This window comes from Triturus cristatus, chromosome 3_1, assembly GCF_964204655.1.
Source record: "Triturus cristatus chromosome 3_1, aTriCri1.1, whole genome shotgun sequence".
NCBI lineage: Eukaryota > Metazoa > Chordata > Amphibia > Caudata > Salamandridae > Triturus > Triturus cristatus.
Window position 1 is genome coordinate 552,561,466 of NC_140583.1, and position 17,440 is coordinate 552,578,905.

General features: G+C 45.1%; 1 protein-coding gene across 1 annotated transcript in view; it reads right to left on the reverse strand.

Moving 5' to 3' along the window:
- The window catches only part of AGBL1 (AGBL carboxypeptidase 1), a 3,971,795-nt gene that overhangs the window by 50,882 nt on the left and 3,903,473 nt on the right, over nucleotides 1–17,440 (reverse strand). The window lies entirely within an intron of this gene.

Here is a 17,440-nt window from a genome sequence, read left to right on the forward strand (position 1 = left end):
GTCAGGCTTTGTCTTCCAAGGGATCTCGGTGTTTACATTTCTTTCTCTGACTTCAAAGTTAGAGGACTTATGTGAAAACCTTGCGGTGAAAGGAATGGCACACTGAAAAATGTAAATGTCTATAAATGAACTATGCAGATATTTCAGAATATATCAGAATTAGAAAAACACAAATGAACTGATTCTGTGATTTGAGAAAAACAAATATTTTAATTCAATCAAATTAATAGCCTAGGTGATGACATTTGCACACATTATCATTTATGTGCTGTATACTGTTATCAGAAATATTGTATGTCTATGCAAATGTAATGGTAATTTCAATTGAAAATGTGTTGTCTGTACTGGTAGTGCATTACCACACCATGCATACTCCAGTTTACACCACTTCACTCTATTCTACCACACTCCACACCACTGCACTCCACTCTGCACCACTCCATTGTATGCCACTCCACCATGTGACATTGCACTCTGCTCTGCACCAGTCCACTCAACACCACTGCATTCTACACCAATTCACTCTATGCCTCTCCCCTATACTCTGCACCTAACTACTTTATGTCCTCTGCACCATGGTACTCCACTTTGTGCCAATCAATTTTCTGCTGGGAAACTCCACTCTACACCACTGCACTCAATGCCACTCAGCTCTGCTCTGTAACACTCTTCTCTATGGCACTCTACTGTACACCACTGAACTCCACGTCACTGCTCTCTACCATGAACCACTCAACTCTATGCCACTTATCTCTTCTCTGAAACAGTATAATCTACTCTGCAGCTCTTTATCCACTTTACTCCATTCTAAGCCACTGCAGTGTATGCCACTGAAATATACCCTGCACAACTCCACTCTCTTCCTTTGCACTCTATGCCACTCTACTCTACACCATTGCACTCAATGCCTCTCTACTTTAAACCACTGCACTCTACGGCAATCTACTCTTCACCACTGCACTCTAAGCCACTGGGATCTACGCCAATGTACTTTAAGCCAATATACTGTAGGCCAATGCACTTTACTCTCTACCACTCCAATCTTCACTAATGTACTCTACACAACTTTAATCTGCTCTACACCACTGCACTCTATGTCACTCTACTCTATGCTACTGCACACTGCCCTGCACCACTCTACTGCATTCTGCACCACTCCAGTCTATGCTACTTCCCTCTACTCTGAAACAATCTACTCTACACCAATGCACTCCATGCCACTGCATTCTGCATCACTTTACTGCACTCTGTGCCTCTCCATTTTGTGCTGTGAAACTCCACTCTACACCACTGCACTTTATGCCACTCGACTCTACTCTGTACCTCTTTACTTAATACCACTTTATTCTATGCCACTGCACTCTACGTCACTGCACTCTACCATTCACCACTGCACTGTACGCCACTTCTCTCTACTCCAAAACAGTATACTCTACGACACTGAAGTCTACCCACTCTACTCCACTTTTGTCCACTCCACTCTACGCCGCACCACTCCACGACAATGCAATATAAGCTGCACAACTTCACTCTCTGACATTGCACTGTACACCACTTGACTCTCTACCACTGCACTGTATGCCACACTACTTTAAGCTACTGCACTTTATGCTAATCTATTCTGCACCACCACACTCTAAGCCACTATACTCTATTCTGCAATACTTTACTGTATGCCACAGCACTCTATGCCACTCTATTCTACCCTGCACAACTGTACTCGACGTTACTGCTCTCTATGCCACTCTACTTCAAGCCAATGCACTCAGGGCCACTCTATACCACTACATTGTACAACACTCTACTCTATAACACTGCACCCTCCACCACTGAACTCTATGCCATTGCATCTCTGCACTCTATGCCACTGCACTCTACTCTAGACCACTCTACTCCGTGCCACCACATTCTACAGCACTCTACTCTACTCTGCACCACTCTTCTCTAAACCGCTGCACTCTATGCCAATGCCCTCTACACCACCCTACACCACTGCACGCTATCACAGTCTACTGTGCAACACTGCACTCTCTACCACTGTACTGTACTCTGCTCTAAGTCACTACACTCTATGCCGCTTTCTTCGACACTACTCCACAACACTGCACTCTACGAAGCTGCACTATACACCATTCTACCCTGCACCACTCTATGCCACTGTACACTATGCTAGTCTATTCTGCAGCATTGCACTCTGCACCACTGCATTTCATGCCTCTGCACCCTGTGCTAATGCACTCTAGTCTAATCTACGCCACAGCATTCTATGATGCTGAATTGTATATCGCTGCACTGGACACTACTCATTGGATGCCACTGCATTCTATGCTGCTGCATTCTACTCTGCTGTACTCTATGCCACTCTACTCTGCACAACTAAACTCTACCCCAGTCCATTCTACGCCACTTCACTCCACTGTTCACCACTGTACACTACTCCACTATATTCCACTCCATTTCATGGCACTCTATGCCACTCTACTCTACATCACTCGACTCTGCGGCACTTCACTCCACTCTCTACCACCTAAATATATGACACTCTATTCTACTCTGCGCTGCTCTATAACTCTACTCCACTCTTTTCTATAGCAATCTACTCCACTCTACACAACTCTCTTTCCACCACTTTACTCCATTCTATAACATGCCACTCCATTCCTCTCAACTCAATGAGACACTACTTCTTTCTACTCACCTCCTCTTTATTTCACTCTGTGCCCTTCTGCTCTGACACTCTATGTCAGTCCACTCTACAATACTCCAATGTACGCCACTCTAATCCACTCCACTCAAATCCATTCCACTCCACTCTGACAATCTATACCACTCTTTGCCACTTTACTCTATGACAATCCATTCCATGCCACTAACTTTTAGCTATGCTTAACAGCAGTCACGCTGATGTACCACATGGCTAAAACACATTGGCAAAGCCAATAGCTCGTGCTTGAGGGCAACCTTTTGGCTTTGCCAATGCTTCTTGGGTGTGGTAAGTTCAGAAGTGCAGCTTGTGAATATCTGTTGGCTTACTCTTCTGTGGAAAGGTCCATGTCTCTCCTTAACTCCCTTATTATCCCTCCCTAAACCCCCCTCCCCACTACTCCCTAATCCATTTGGTAGGAATTTTTCCCTTTTTCCAGCCATTCTTCTGGTCCCTCCCACATTTACTACTTAAGGCCTGATTAAGAGTATAGGTGGTATTTATCACTCGTTATAAATACTAATACCATGGGGTACTTTATTTATTGAGTTTGATATATAGCACCTATTACGAGTTGTTGGTGAATAGCATGCAGCTTTTGGTGTTTAATGCACCAAAATCTCCATGATGAGGTAAACATTGTATGGTATTGCCCAGTTCAATTTCGGCAGGTTTAACATGCTAAAATGTAATAAGGGTTGAGTAATTTGAATCATTCAGCTATCTGATGCCTTAAATACCTAGGAACTCATAATTTTAACCCGTGCTTAAACAGAGGTCTAGGCACAGCACAGAATTTAACATGCAACTAACCCTGGGCGTAGTTTGCGTAGTAGCGCTACGCGTAGCTACGCAAAGTGCACTTTGCACTACGCAAGCTATGCGTAGCTACGCAAGCTGCGTAGTGTGGTAGGGAAAATGCTGTTCGCACTGATTGCACAGTGCTGGATACTTGTCCGCACTGTGCAGTCATTGCAAACAGCATCTTGCACAGTGCAAGCGGTCGTTTTCTGCCGCTCGAGTAGATTTGTACTCAAGCTGCAGTTTTCACAACGCGGACTGGTAGTTTCTCATCGTGAGCGGTCGCGAGCATACGCGACCATTCACAATGAGAAACCTGACCTCCCCGCGTTGAGAATCTCGCCCAGAGGTTTATTTTCCACGCTTGCGATCGGCAACTTGATGTTGCTTATCGCGAATGAGGATTAAGCCTCGCGGTCGCCAACTTGATGTTGAGGACCGCGAGCAAGCAAAAAATGCCCGCTATGCTACGCGTTTTTGCACTATGCTATGTGCAATTCGTGTAGTGCGTAGTTGGGCAAACTACGCGAGCGTAGCGTTGTACTGCGCCCAGGGTTACAAGCAACTCGTAATCAGGCCCTAAGTAGTAAACTTCAGTGTGTGAGTATCTCCTTTTGAAAAGACAGGAGGGGTGGAGGTGGCGATTTACATTCATAAATTTGGGAATTACATTTTGTAGTAAGTAAGAAGTACTACCGTAGTACCACTTTACATACTACAAAATGCATTTTAAGAATCCGCTTATGGTCTCTCGGTTCTTTGGAAAACGTTATAAAATGCATATTATAAAATATTTTTGACTGGAGAGAAGCTGATGATTCACAGCATTATTTTCATGTTCAGAACCACTTGTACTCAAATTATAATCTTCAGCCTCCTGCAAAACATTAATCATGTTTACTTAGTGAAAATATAATAGCGACAGCTTGGAATAGACCCTACAGCCCCCTCACAGTGTTCTCATTAAAAAGAAAACAATTACCATACTGTATCCTAAAGAGTGAAGGAAATCGTGCTTAAACATGAGCAGAAACATAAATAATGACTGTAGGACAAGGTCTGAAAGGACAGCTAGAAAATGCAGAAATGTATTCATTTCTATCAAGGTACAGTGGACACTGAGAGGCGGTATTATCTCTTCCCTAAATTCGAACATTTCAAAAAGCATCAGATTCATTTAAAAACATCAGCGTAGCATTTCTTGCTTGCTTGTTGTGAACAATGACATTGAGCTAAAACGTCTGCTTACAATTGCTGAACTCCTTAGGGGATTGATCAAAGTGATTTATAATGTCGGAATTCTTCTTTAAACATATTGATAAAAACAATATTTTGAACATCCATTGCAAGAAAAGGCAGTTATTTAATCCGCTTCCGGTGAATACCTAGGCTGGGTACACTTTAACTCACCTCAGTCCTCTTTAATCCACTGCCAACCCCCCCCCCCACCCCCCATTTATCTCACTTCTGCAGGTCCCTGCGTTCTCCCTTTGGGACGGGTTTCCCGTATTTCCTTTCCTCCTTACCACTTTGAGTGTTTTTTTCTATCTTGCTCTCGGGTAGGGGTGGGTGGAATTTGCGTAGTTGAGCTACGCAAATCTCCGCTAAACTGTAAAAAATCTTTGCGAACACACGGAATTGCTTGTTTGCGATGCTTTTTTCTTGTTCGCGATCGCTGTTTACGTGCTCCGAGAGAAATATCTCGTAAATGCGCATTTTGAGAACGCGAACGCGAAGCCGCGGAACGCAGAATTTTGGGCAATTCCGCATTCTCCGCGAACGCGAAATTACCCCAATTCTGCAAATTCCGCTAGCGGAACGGAAGTTACCGCCCAGGCCTACTCTCGGGAAATGTTTGATGCGGAAAAAAATAAGTGCTGGTACCCAAAAACGAGTGCCAGTCCCCCCAGATCCCAGCAACCACTGGTTTAAGTTAAGCACTGGCTTAATTGGGGGCAAAAGAAAAACACTACACAAATGCACACCCAAGAACATGTCCCAGCTCAAATGCTGAAACTACTACTTTTGATGGTAACACAAGACACACATTTGCTTGAAAGAGATGTTAGAATTTTTTATTTTTATTTATGGGTTACATAGATTACATCATATTCTATTTATTTACATACTATGCTATAATTAATTACAATACTTTCTTTGATCTAACTGTTTATTTAATATGCTACTGAGTTATCCACTTATTGAAGTGATTTATTTGATAAAACTTTCCTTTTCAAACTTAAAAAAAAAAGATTTTATTACCATATTGTAAGACATGATCTCAGGAAAAAATGTTGTCTTGTAAAAGTACCTAACATGTGTCAGAAATAACTTTTTTGTGTTTCACATTTTTAACAACAAGCAACAAATGATATATTAGATAATAAAATGATAAATGTAGCCATACTTCCCTCTATAATCTACGAGAATGACAGGACTTCTAATTGTACTATCCATTTTCAGAGAAGCACTTGCTTTTAATTCATGAGGCAGCCATCTGTGTGTGAGGATCACACCTACATATGAGTGCAAGATCTATGGTTCAGAGGTCAACACTGAATTACCAATGTATGCTCAATGGGATTATCATGTAAAGTAATTCTATCTGCACGGGGTGCTGTAAATCTAATTTACTGAAACACTATAATCAAAGATTTTTTCACATAGGTTACTTGTACAGTGTGTGAAATGCTGACAAATTCCATCTCTCTTGTTATTAAATATATTTCTAGTCTCTGCTTGTAGAATGAACCATGTTGGCTGGCTTCTCCAAATAACAGTATAAAAACAAAATAGTGGCTGTTAGACCTGCCAGCTTTGGGATGGTCTTCCCCCAAACGTGTTGTCTCTGCTCCTCTGTTTTAGTGTACTTATTTATGTTGGCCTTAAGACTCTAGCACTGGTTATCAGTGATAATTGCAGAAAGTGCTTGTTCTCCTTCCCCTAGGGTCTGTAAATTAAATGTTTCTAGGGGGCCTGAAACACTTATTCTGCCAACCACTAAGGTAGCCCTTTAAAACATGGCTCAGGCATTCCATTGAAGACTAAGTGAAGTGTTAAACTGCCATGTCGATTTGGTATTTAAACACTCTTCCCAAGCTTTGACCTCCCCTTTTATTACGTATGCCACCTCTAAGGTATGCCCTAGCTAGCCTATAGGGCAGGGTGCTAAGTAATTAAAAGGCTAGACATGTACATTTAATGTTTCATGTCCTGGTAGTGAAAAACTCCATAATTTATTTTTCACTGATGTGAGGTTTACCCCTCCCATAGGGTAACATTGGAAACTTCTTATTACATTAAGCTATAATATATTTCCAATGGAGGGCAAGTAGCTATTCATGTTTGGTGTCTATGAAATTCTAATGACAAAACCTCTTTAATGGTAAAGTCGGAGGTTTTCATTACAATTTTGAAAATGCAACTTTTAGAAAGTTGGCATTTTCCTGCCCTTAGCTCTTTTGTGCATGTAGCCTATCTTGGGTCATGTGACTGGGTCTAACAGTCAGACTTTGTGAATTTCTCTCAGACAGTCACACAATAAAGGGATTTGGTGTGACTCAACGGGCCATCTGATGGCAGGATGGGGGGTCAGAGCTGAGTCCAGCCCTACTTGCAACTGAATGAGGTTTGCTCTGTCTCCACACAAATGACCTAACAACCCCACATTGTCACTGCGGCCAGCTTGAAGCCAGGGAAAAGGGGTCAGAAAAATCCATTCACTTCAAAGTCACTGTCTAGAAGCTTCTCCCAACTTACAGAACCAAGGCACAAGAGTATAAAATTAGGACCTCGGACACCAACTCTTCAGTACACTTCTGGACCTGTGGATAATCTGCCAGGAAAAAGAACTGCTTTGCTGCTTGGAGGACAGTCACTCTGCATGACTGCTGCTCTGAAGGACTGCTGCCCTGCTAGATTACAACCCTGTTGCCCTGCTGTCCAATAGCCTTCTGCCTGGGTATAAGGACTGGTTCTTCATCTGTCCCACGACCTCCAGAGTGAGTCACAGGGGTAGGTTTTTTGGCCTCCTGTTCAGAGCCACAGGGACACAGAAGGCTTCCTCCATCTTGAACTTGCACCTAGACCAAGCCTGAGTGAGTTCTGCCCCTTCAATTGATGGCCATCTAGTTCTGGACCCTTGCAACTGGCGCTAAAGGTACCCTGATAACCAAAATCCAAAACTAAGGACTTAAACTAATTTTGGCGCAAAAGTGCTCTGAGAACCAGGAGATTACTGGCTATTGATCGAAAAGTGCTCTAAAAACCAGAAGGTTACTGGCTATTGGCCCAAAAGTGCTCTGAGAACCAGGAGGTTACCGACTGTCTGCTCAGGGTGCATCGCCAGTTGGATTGACTTTGCCTCTTCTCCTACTTTATTCTTCTCGGCAGCAGCAAATCATTTTCAGCGGTCCTTCATCAAATGGGTATTTGGCCTCGTGGAACGGGATTTGGCTACAGCCCTCTACCTCGTCACGCCAGAGATTTTCAACTTCCATTTCCATTAAACTCTAACTTGGCCCAATCGATCTTGTGTGTCTGAACACTTTGTGTATCACAACAGTGCTCCATTGCAGTCAGCCATATTTTTGACTTTGGTCTGGTCTCATGTGAGAAGATGTCCACAGTTGGCACTTTGATCTCTTTGGCTTTTCATAACTCCAATTCTACTGATTGAATTTTTATTGTTTTGGTGTTCAATAATTGTATTAAAATGTACTCTATTTTTCTAAATTGGTTTGGGATTTTTCTTGAGTTGTGTTTTCACTTTATTATTGTTTGTGTACTGCATAAATACATTACACATTGACTCTAAGTTAAGCCTGACTATTTTTTGTGCCAAGCTACCCAAAGTTAAGCACAGGTTAAATTAATGGCATTTTGTGGTACACCCTTCAAGGAATTGTGGCTTTTGCTTGACCAGGGCTCACACCCCAGGGAACCAAAAACCCAATTTCTTACAGTAGCTAATTGTATAATTTCCAAATAAAATCCTGTCTACCACTACAACGTAAAGTAGCCAAACAAAGGAACTGAAATATTAAAATGGAAACAAAAAACAATCACAAAGGAATGGCTTTTCACCATGCAGAGCCTACCTACGGTGCAACATGACAGCATATTTTCCCACCATTTAACAACCCCTTCGCGTATTAGAATTTTCTAGGCTACATATGCATTCAACAACAAGCAGTAAGGGAGCTAAAGCTAAGCCTTGATGTATCCTTTGTAGATGCATGAATTGAGACACCAAGGGGCACCTAGTAGGCTAAGTAGTGGGACATGTTAACTGTTTAAAAATCTGTAACTGCCATTTGTCTCTGAGGTACCATAGGAATGCCTTCATTTATCATTTCTGCAATTTCTAGATTTTCAAAGACACGATATGACTCTTCCAATGTTAATCAAAGTAATTTTTAGTATAATCTTCATCATTAGCATTTTAAATATATAAGCTGAATTTTTAATTTCAATATAATTCTAGTTTGCCCAATAAGTGTACCCCAAAATTCAGAGAGCTATCTAAATGAGACACTCAGATTTATTTTTACAGATTGTGGGGCATATTAACAATAGAATTGATGGAGGGTGGCGTTAGCCTCCTTAGCTTAACGCCACGCTCCACCACTTCTGAAACGCAGGGCTGAACCATATTTACAACAATATGGTACAGCCCAGCATTTCCCCCTGAGCTGGTGCTAAATTTAGCTGTCTAGCACCAACGCAGGCACCCTTGCACCATATGGCAAGGGTGTCTGCATTGCAGGGCAATAGACACGTTCCTGCACATAAACAATCAATGGCAGTGTGCTGTTTCCATGTGTGCCTCACAACGCAGCACACATGGAAACAGTATAAACAAGGAGAAAGTAAACATTTCTCCTCATTGCGCCAGGGTACGACTAGGTTTTCCCTGGTCTTATTTTTGGCATTGCTCCATATTTACGCCATTGTCCACCTCTTTCACACTAAGTATAGCGTGAAAGGGTGGTTAAATTACAAGGCAGCGTTAAGCCACGTTGAGTGGCTTAACGCTGCCTTGTAAATAAGGCGTAGCCCCTTTCACCATCACAACGTCATAAAAAGTGACAATATGGTGGCAATAGGGGCTTGTAAATATGCCCCTTAGTTTTATGCCAATGCTGCTTTTTTATGCACTTTAGCGGAAAATACAACCAATTTGAAACCAATTGTATAATCGAGCATCAGCAAGCAAGATATGAGTAGGACTCAGCACATAAACTGATTGCATTTCATTATCTTGCATACTTTACATGACGTTACATTATCTGTTTCGGATAAGCCTGATCCTTCATCTGCTCTTCAGAAGGCTCTTGACATGTAAAAAGAGGGCAATCATGACTAAGGCGGGAACTGTCACGAATCATCATGTTGCACAGGACAGGAAATACCTCTTTTCAATTTATAACAAAGTAATGCATTTATGAATTGAACTCAAAGGAATAAAAAGTTAAATAGGGGTTTGGAACAATGCTGTTCAATCCAGGTTAGACACATTTCTAATATTGAAAATGAGAACCTATGTAGATGTTTTAGCAAGGAAGACGAACGAGGAAGATTAGTACTGCCACTTAGATTCAATTCATAAGGTTAATTTGAAAGTAAACATAGTTCCGGATGTTAATACATTGAGGATGTTTATGTATTAAAAATGTGCATATTTATTTGTAGATTGCCTAAAATGGAGTACAGTAAATTACCCAGTGTTGTGCTTGTCCTGTTTAAGTATTTATGGATAACTATTACAGTGCCTCTATTTAACTGAAACCACGTATAGAATTCACTACACCATGTACAGCACAATAAAGTGAAAACTAGATATATGAATTGTGTGATACGGACAACTCTGCTTTTGAATGGCAGTGCATGTTAGGAAGGTAATGCGAGAACTCACGTGGTCACAGATGTTCTGGGCTTGATTCACTGGTAAGTTTTTGTGTGGTCCAAAATGCGACAGGTAAACATTGCACTTGTGATTGGTAACAAAATGAGCAGATTGGATGACACAAACAAATGAAACTTTCTCAGCGGAAGATTTATGTTTATATCAAAATTTGCACTATAATGTTTGTGCATCAAATCAATTGTAGCCGTTAAAAGCATGCATGAAACTATGCATATTAAATATGCAGAGGACTTTAATCAGCAGTCCCAATGCCCACTCCCCATATTTTGGAGTTGGAAGAAGGGGATGAGGAGCATGACACTGCCATTCCTCTTGCTCTTTCTTTGGCAGCTCCTAGTAATTATTAATTTTAATTTGGCATTCTTTATCAACTTTCTACAGCTACTGCGTGTAATACTGATAGCTTTCAAGGAGATGAGATCTTTAGCTCAATGTCCATATTGGGAGAAAGTTGGAGTATCATGTAAATTATCAGAAGATGAGGGCTTAATTGTTTGCTATGTTGTCTATACTTCCAAGGATGTGAGTGGCATGTCCTTCATCCTAGACCTGTCTTCCAGAGTGGCCTTTTAGGCTCAAACCTTTAATGTGTGTCCCGTGCTCACTGTGCCACTCAAACCAAGTTTCACCCGACTGAATAAACCCAATCAGAGCAAAACCGGTCTTGGGTTGCATGTGTTCCGGTTCAGAGAGAAGCTGGCTTGACGGGTTCGGACTGTTACTATTGGAATAGGGTCAATATTGATTTGCATATGGCTGGGTCTAATCTGTATCAGGAAGCTACTGCTCTTTTGCCTAGCTTTGAATTGTTAATCGCCTGGCATACTGGTCTTTCGCTCGCTCAGGGTGCACTGATGTTCCCCCATTGAGGAGGGTCTCTTAAGGATTCTTGGTGCCTAGGTCTAAGCCCTGTTCCACTGCTGGTTGTGCCGATTGCGCGGAGGGCGTTACAGACCAGGCACACCCATCTAGGCACTTCCAGCGGTCCGCAGGCATTTCCCGGTGGTGGGCGGTATAGTTTCCCGCCACAATCACCTATTTAGGGAGATGCTGTAGCAGACGAACGCAGCAGGCGCGCCTACAACAAGCCCGTCTGCGCCCGTCCGTGCCTGGAGTGGGCCCAGGGCCAAAACCCTGCTTGTTTTGTACCAGGAGGTGGGTCTGCTCCGAAATATTCCAGGGATGAATTGCTGACATTTAATTCATTAGACCGTAAGCCTACCTACCCCTCTTGGACTTACAGAGTGAACCCAGGCATTGCAAACAGTGCAAATTACCCCTGAGCTTTGCTACGGTCTAAAATAGAACTTCAACAATTTCTAACAAACATCCCTATTCAGAAGGCACAAAGCTGTTCCAGGGCATGCTGATTAACGCACGTTCCCTTTTAAAACACAATGTAGAACTAGCAGAAATGGTGGGCCCACACAAGTTCGACGTAGTGTTTGTCACCGAAACATGGGCTGACAATTCTTCTAGCACTGATTTAGGGCTGCCCATTCCTGCGGGCTATGCGATTTGCAGGGCAGATCATGCGAACAAGAGGGGTGGGGGGCTAGCAATTATCTTTAGAGACCACCTATTAGTCACGAGGTCAGCAGCAGGGAGCACCCCAGACTGTGAAGTTTTATCCTTCCTGATCACATTGAGTAAAACTTACACGTTCAAGGGCCTTTTTTTATACAGGCCACCTGGGGCTAGAACTACCTTTGTTGATTCCATTAGTCCCTTCATTGAAGCTAGTTGTGATGCAGCTAACTTCTCGATGCTGAGAGAGTTTATTTACCATTTAGAAAAACAGGAGGATCGCGACACGGCCCTACTGGTGGACACCATGGCCAGCTTCTCTCTGAGACAGATTGTAGTGCACGCCACTCACATCGCAGGACATACCTTAGATGGTATATTTACTTCTAACCCGGATGTGAAGGTCTCTGAAGTACTACCCATTCAATGGTCAGACCAAAATTGCCATAATGTTCTCCATAAATATCAAGCAGAACTCCACCATATCTCATAGCCCTTATGTTACGGTCAAAGGTCGGGACTGGAGGAACATTGATGCTCCCTCCTTACAAGCATCCCTTTCTAGAACTCAGTTCGACCTCACCACAGATGCCAATACGGATGCACACAGGTTCTCCAACTGGATTAAAGCTGCAGTGGACACCCTGGCCCCGGTTAATACCTTTTCCAACAGGCAGGAAAATCCTTCCGAACCCTGGTTCTCCGACAAACTAAGAACCCAGAAACCAATTTGTAGAAGGAAGGAGAGGCGGAGGAGACTGAATTATGACCCAATATATTTAAAAAAAAAAATTATTTATTCATTGAGTTTTACAAACGAAAGAGACAGTGCAAACAATTACCATTGCAATAAAAAGAAAGAAACAATAAACATCCGTCGTAGTATACATATATCTGATTCAAGCAACCTGCCTGCTATTAGTGTACAGAGGCATAGGTCTATACAGTGGAGGAGGGTGAGCAGCCCCAGGAGAACCTTTACAATCATGTTTGGAGAGGTCAGATGATAATACAGGGTTACTCTGTATAGAGACAAATTCTGGGATAGGGCCCAGTGACGACTTACAGCAGCCTTATATCTAAACAGCACTTGGAAACAAATCCCCTAAGGAGAAATCGATATTGCTGCGTTATTGTCCCATGATGCATCTCCGCTGTGAGGGGGGGGGAGTTAGTACCTCAAAAACCCAATTTACTCCTTACCCGCTAGATAATCCTGGTATAGACTCCAGAAGCTCTTGGGGCGGCCTTTGGGGGGAAGTAATTCAATACATAACTCAGACTGTGTGTTACAAAATAACATGTCACTGGACCATAGCGCAATGGTGGGGGTGGTCCTCTGGCCCAATGTATTGCTACCACCTGTTTAACTATTAATAATCCCATCTCTACAAGGCACCTAACACCTTTGGGTATATGTTTTTAAAAACCCAGTAGAGCCAACAATGCATCCGGATTCAGGGGCACCCTGGTAATTTTGCTAAGTTTCCGAAAAATAGCTATCCAAAAGTTGGCTATGTCCAGACACAGCCATGCCATGTGGATAAACCCAGTAGGCTCCATACCACATCTCTCACATTTCGCCGTGTCTCGATTGCCATATTTATGTAGGCGGATCGGAATATAATATACTCTGTTTATAAATTTGAAGTGTATAAGACGATGTTGTCTGTTCAGGGAAACGCGATGTGTCGCCTCACAACAATAACACCAGGTGTCATCGTTTATTACTACGTCTAGCTTGGTTTGCCAGTTGAGCCTGGATTTAGTGAAGTGGTTCTTCCTGTAGTCCTGAGCTAGTGTAAATGCTGGAGATTACCTTTCGGGGGGACTCTGCCCACAACAGGAGGGAGAAGGGGGCAACCTCTGGTGGTTCAGTCACTTTGTCTCCCACCATATCACTGAGGGCATGTCTAACCCTATAATAACGAAACATCACCAGCTTCTCCTATTGAGGATTAAAATGAGTAAAAAGAGGGGTTATAAGGAAAAGCAAGGGGGTGGACCTGCTGGGACCCAGTGTGCCTTCTTAATGAGGGCTGAATCTATCCTTGCTCATTAAATTGAGCTAACTGAGAGAAGGCTTTCCTTGGACTCACTTATTGCTCTAAAACATTCTTCCCTAGGTGGAGGAGCCTTAGGTATTGATTAATCAATAAGTGAGTCCTGCACTGCTATGGCTCCAATGCCGAATTTATCCTCATCTACTGACACCACATCTGAACGTTGTAAAGCCACTCAGGAGCAGATACCGTCTCTCCAAGTGGAGAATAACTACCCAGAGCCAAGGACTAGGAAGAGGAAGGGAGGTGGTCCTTTAAAGCAAAACATATTGAAAAGGGTTTGCACAGAGAAAAGCACTGGGAATGAGGAATTGGATTCAGGACTTCCCTTACACTCAAGATCTACTAGAGCTACAAGGCATAAGGATATTATTAATCAACCCCACCTGGGGAATGACCATGTTCATGACTCTGACCTGTTGAAAAGAACAGAGACTATAGTGACTGTACTTTTAAACCCTATATTGTATAAACTAACCCAAATAGAGGAAAAGTTATCTTCCTTGGAGGCCTCTCACTTATTGAACCAAGCCCCCTCAAATACTAGTGAGCTAATAGATGATGCGAGGTTGACTCCTCAGCCAGGTACGGTGCCTCCTGTGGTGATTGATAAAATGGGAAGGCACGTCCTACGACAAGCAACAGGGTTGTCTACTCATTTGTTGGGTTCTGTTCGTGAATCAGCTAAAATGTTGAGAGCTACACCACATAATAATCATTATCAGATCCTGACTCAAACTACCATAGATAATACTGGCTGCACTAGGTCACTTGGCGAACCTCAAAGATCTAATGGGATTATGAACACCCACCCCTATGTTAATCCGTCTACAACCTCTACCCTCTTAGAGGGTGAAGCTCCAGCTTCTTGCTCGGGAAGGGGGGCTCCTCAGCACTTAGCAGAGGCTGAGAATTCCAAAGGAAGGTTAGATCTCCAGCCAGCGGCCTGCCCGTATGTCATAGTCCTAGTTAATGTTCCTGAACTGAAAGCAAATCTATTAGAATCTACGGAGCAGTTAATTCATAAAGCTCAGGATTGGCTTTCTAACTGTATAGGTGAAAACTTTAATGTGTATAAACATATCAGGGTGACCTTCCCCCAGGACACCCCCACGCCACACGGCCCTCCAGCTGTTGGCGCGCCCCTGCCCTGCGCCACAGGCTCGTCCCCGACCTTGGTGCCTCCTCGCTGCCGCTCGTTCTCCCTCCCTCGTAGCTCTCCGCTTTTCCCACCAGCTTGTCTTAATTGTACATCTGTTTCGCCAGTTAGTCTTGAATTGTAATTTTTCTTCTGTTTAATTCATTTTGTGCCTGTTGGATTGTACCCTCTGTTGTGTGCCCCCCCGCTCCCCGCCGCTGCTCCCTCGCGGCCCCGCCCCCTTTCCTTTCTGTAAACGCCATTGGCCGCCCCGCTCCCGCCTCCCAGCTGCTCCTCCCTCCCACTTGGCCTCATATGGAGACCGCGCGGCGTAGGCGAGTGTGACCTGCCCCCAGGACACCCCCACGCCGCACGGCCCTCCAGCTGTTGGCACGCCCCTGCCCTGCGCCACAGGCTCGTCTCCGACCTTGGTGCCCCCTCGCTGCCGCTCGTTCTCCCTCCCTCGTAGCTCTCCGCTTTTCCCACCAGCTTGTCTTAATTGTACTTCTGTTTCGTCAGTTAGTCTTAAATTTTAATTTTTCTTCTGTTTAATTCATTTTGTGCCTGTTGTTGGATTGTACCCTCTGTTGTGTGCCTCCCCCGCTCCCCGCTTCCCGCCGCTGCTCCCTCGCGGCCCCGCCCCCTTTCCTTTCTGTAAACCCCATTGGCCGCCCCGCTCCTGCCTCCCAGCTGCTCCTCCCTCCCACTTCGCCTCATATGGAGACCGCGCGCACGCGCAGAGGTCACGCGCAGTGGGCGCGCCGATTGTGCGCCGAAGGCGCGCCAAAGGCAAGCCCGTCTATGCCCGTCTGCGCCAGGACCGTGCCCAGCGCCAGGACCCCTGGTCCCCGACGATGCCAGCACACCCGACGGACCTACGACGCCGCCACCCTCCATGCTCTCAATGCCAGCCGGAACCCCGCCTGCTACCGGGCCACCCCAAAACGCACCCACGGACCCTTCACCTGCCAAGCCTGCCGGCTCACCTGCCTCCGGACCTGCACCACACCCACCAAGCCAAGCACCAGCAACAACCACCTCAAGTGCATCCTGCTCAACACCCACTCGGTCCACAGGCACGCCGTGGAACTCTGGAACCTCCTCGACACAACCTCACCAGACGTCGCCTTCCTCACAGAAAACTGGATGAACGCCTCCTCAGTCCCTGACATCGCCATAGCCATCGGACGGCTACAAGATCACCCGGAAGGACCGCATCAACCAAACCGGAGGAGGCATCGCCATCGTTCACAGGAACACCATCCGCATCACGACCAACTCCGACGACACCCTCACCGCCGCCGAACACCTTCACTTCCAGATACACACCGACCCCAAGACCACCCTCAGAGGCACCCTCATCTACAGACCTCCGGGACCACGCACACAATTCAGCGAAGCCATCGCAGACTTCGTCATTCCACACGCCCTTACCTCCACAGACTACATCCTCCTAGGGAACCTCAACTTCCACCTGGAGAACAACAAGGACTGCAACACCACCGCCCTGCTGGACAACCTCGCCAACCTCGGACTCAAGCAACTAGTGAACACCCCCACCGACAACACCGGACACACGCTTGACCCCGTCTACTCCTCCAGCAAGCACATCTCCTTCAGCCACTCCACCGGACTACACTGGACAGACCACAGCTGCGTCCACTTCAACTTCAGGAGAACCACGACCCACCACCACCCGCAACAGGTCCCCAGCAGAAGCTGGAGCAAGATCACCGCCGACCAGCTCACCACCGCACTCAACCAGAACCCGCCCACCAACACGACGGACCCCAACGAAGCAACCCACAACCTCACACAGTGGCTCACCAACTGCGCCGACGAACTCGCACCACTGAAGAATCCTCCCAGCAGACCCGGCAGCAGAAAAGCCTCGTGGTTTACCATCGACCTCAAAAACTCCAAGAAAACCTGCCGCACCCTCGAGAAAGCCTGGCGCCATGACCAGACAGCAGAGAACAAGACCGCCCTCAAGAACGCCACCCGCAAACACCATCAGCTGATCTGAAGCACCAAGAAGAACACATTCAAAGAAAGACTGGACAACAACACCCACAAGAGCAAGGAGCTCTTCAACATCGTCAAAGAGCTCTCAAATCCAAGCGCCTTCAACACCGACATCACTCCCTCACAAGACCTCTGCGACACTCTCGCCTCGTTCTTCCACCGCAAGATCACCGACATTCACAACAGCTTCGGTGCACAAACCACGCACCCAACCACCGAACCAGCACCCCCAACCACCACCCTCTGCACCTGGA